Source organism: Sinohyriopsis cumingii, chromosome 14 (assembly GCF_028554795.1).
Source record: "Sinohyriopsis cumingii isolate HCF-2022 chromosome 14, ASM2855479v2, whole genome shotgun sequence".
In the NCBI taxonomy this organism is placed as follows: domain Eukaryota; kingdom Metazoa; phylum Mollusca; class Bivalvia; order Unionida; family Unionidae; genus Sinohyriopsis; species Sinohyriopsis cumingii.
Genome location: NC_142974.1, coordinates 85,429,866 through 85,432,677, shown reverse-complemented (window position 1 = coordinate 85,432,677; position 2,812 = coordinate 85,429,866). Strand labels below are relative to the sequence as shown.

General features: G+C 34.2%; 1 long non-coding RNA gene across 1 annotated transcript; it reads right to left on the bottom strand.

Annotated features, from left to right (window-relative positions):
* Nucleotides 1–256: 256 nt before the first annotated feature.
* On the bottom strand, nt 257–2,261 carry LOC149784290 (uncharacterized). Its single transcript, XR_016414127.1, has 2 exons — nt 1,999–2,261; nt 257–425 (listed from the first exon to the last, which is right to left on the bottom strand). It is a non-coding gene; the product is annotated as an uncharacterized LOC149784290 (long non-coding RNA).
* Between the last annotated feature and the right edge of the window lie 551 nt (nt 2,262–2,812).

Genomic DNA, 2,812 nt, shown 5'->3' with positions numbered 1-2,812 from the left:
ACACACATATATATATATATATATATATATATATATATTTATATTTATACCACATCCATTAAAAATAACATGGCCTTTGAAGTGTTGGTATAAAGCAACTTGATATACCAACAGTATTGGTATATAAAATTGTGATTTGCCCATGGCGTATGAATACGCATAATGAAGATGTTTTTATAGGTATTATACTCTCTAAACATGGATATGAATTTCTTGTAATATTACATTTAAAAAGGAAAAAATAACAAGATAATGGTTTTCTTGTAAAATATTTTATAGAAACTAACATTTTTATATAAAAAAACCAACAATACTCAATTCAGTAAATAAATATTATTGAGCTCCACCCGGTGTCGTCTGCTGTCATCTCTGTCAACACTGCTGTTTCAAGTCTCTCCCTCTGGCAAAAATCAAACACTGCAACTCTGTGGAAAAAAGAAAACAATGACATCAGATAAGGAGCAAGATCAAGAAGCAAAATTTAATCTACTAAACTGTGAGTTAATTGAAGAGTTTGATAGAGACATGGCTGAGACATTTGTAAATGAAAATGATCAATGTGTTAGGGAAGACAGATTTTTACACCATGAGGCTGACGATATACTGAAAATTATAGAAAGTAAGCAGAATGCAAACACTTTAAAAAAGACACTTTTTGATGTAAGGCTAGTGACAGAATTCTTGCAGTCAAAAAACGAATTCAGAAAGTTAGACAAGATAAACCCATCTTAATTGGATCAGCACCTGGCTTGTTTTATACTCAGTGTTAGGAGAAAAGATGGATCTGAGTTTGAACCAAACAGCTTAAGAAGCATCATCAGCTCCATTGATCGCCACCTTAAAATCAAGAAATATGCAAGTACAATCATGAGAGGAACAGACACAAATTTTGCATTAACAAGGGAAGCTCAACGGGCTAAGCAAAAAGATTTAAAATCTAAAGGAAAAGGAAATAAACCCAATCGGAGTCAACCGATCACAGATGAAGAAATAAATGCCTTGTATAGTAAAAAACTAATGGGGATGGAAACACCTGAAGCCATTGTTAACACATTGTGGTTTAACAACTCTGTACATTTTGGTTTGAGGGGAGTGACTGAACATTACAATCTGAAATGGGGGGGGGGGGATGTTAAACTAAAGAAAGATGTGAATGGCCTCGCATATCTTGAACTCAATGAAAGGCAGACAAAAACAAGAACAGGAGACAATGTCAAGGACATCAGGGATATTAATCCTAAGATGTATGAAAACAAAAACAACAAAGAGAGAGATCCACAAACGGTATGCTGAGCTAAGACCAACAGACTTTTGTCAACGTGAATATCCTTTCTATATTGCGCCCAACACTATGCCAATCTCAGCGACAAACCCAAAATGGTTTAGGAAACAAGTCGTTGGAATTAACAAACTTGGATGCATCATGAAAAAAATGAAAGAGAAGGCAAATATTACAGAAAGAAAGAAATTAACAAACACAAATATCCGCAAGTACTTAATTCAGAAGTTAAGAGACAAAAACATTCCCCCAACTGATATGCAAATTTCTGGCCACAAAAACGTGCAGTCTATAAACAGCTACTCAAAGATTAGTGAAAAACGACAACAGACGTACTCCGATTACCTGAGAAACACCGGCCATCCAAGTAAAGATGATGTTAACCCCCACCCCTTCAACAAAGAAATTTCCAGCTGCACAGCTGCAGACTGCAGTATATCCAGTTCCCAAACGTGTAATATTCAGCAGAATAAGATTATCAGCAACCCATTGTACGGATCAAACATTACCGTACAAAATATGTTTGTTTTGAACCTAACGGAAAACATGAACGAGATCCCTAACTGGGTCAACTTTCAACATGCGAATTCTCAAACAGGGCCCACACAGCGGAAACGTAGGAGAATTATTGAAAGTGACACTGACAGTCAGTAAAAATAGCGAAATATGGACATAAACGATATCAATGAAATGTGGTTAAGGTTAAATTGTTTAATTACCTATTGTTCCTTCATTATTTTGACATTTCCGGCTCGAATCGTACGGTTGCTATCGATGCAAATGGCTGCACTGTTACTGTTCATGACAAAGAACGCTGCAAATTCAATGTTTGCATGCACATTATTAAAAATATTTTGAATGTTAACTATCAGCCTTGTGTTTTCATTTCATTAATATTGCTAAAGGAAACATATATAAATTAATATGAATGAAGTGTACAGGAAATTATGAATAACTACAGAACTTCTTTTTTGAGCGTACATACATGCGAGGGGATGTGAAGAGTTCACTCCCCTAAAGTACGATGTTTGTGGCCGTCAGTTTTATCTCCCATATAAAATGAAAACTTTATTGTGGTATAAATAAAATATATGTATAGTATGTACGCTGTATCAATGATATACAGAGAAATAACAAGAAAAGATTTTCCGGTAAAATATTTTTATAGAAACTCACATTTTAATACAAGAAAAACAAAAACATACTCAATCCAAGAAATAAATATCATTTAGTTCTACCCTGTGTTGTATGCTGTCATCTCTGTCAACATTGTTGTTTTCAGTCACTCCCTCTGGCAAAAATCTAACACTTCAACTCTCTAGAGAAAAGAAAACAATGACATCAGATAAAGAGCAAAATGTTGAAGCAACATTCAGTCTACTAAATTATGAATTAATTGGAGAGTTTGATAGATACATGGCTGAGACATTTAGTAAATAAAAATAACCATTCTGTGTCCAACTGTGACATTGTTAGGGAAGACAGATTTATACACCATGAGCCAGATGATATACTGAAATTTATAGAAAGTAA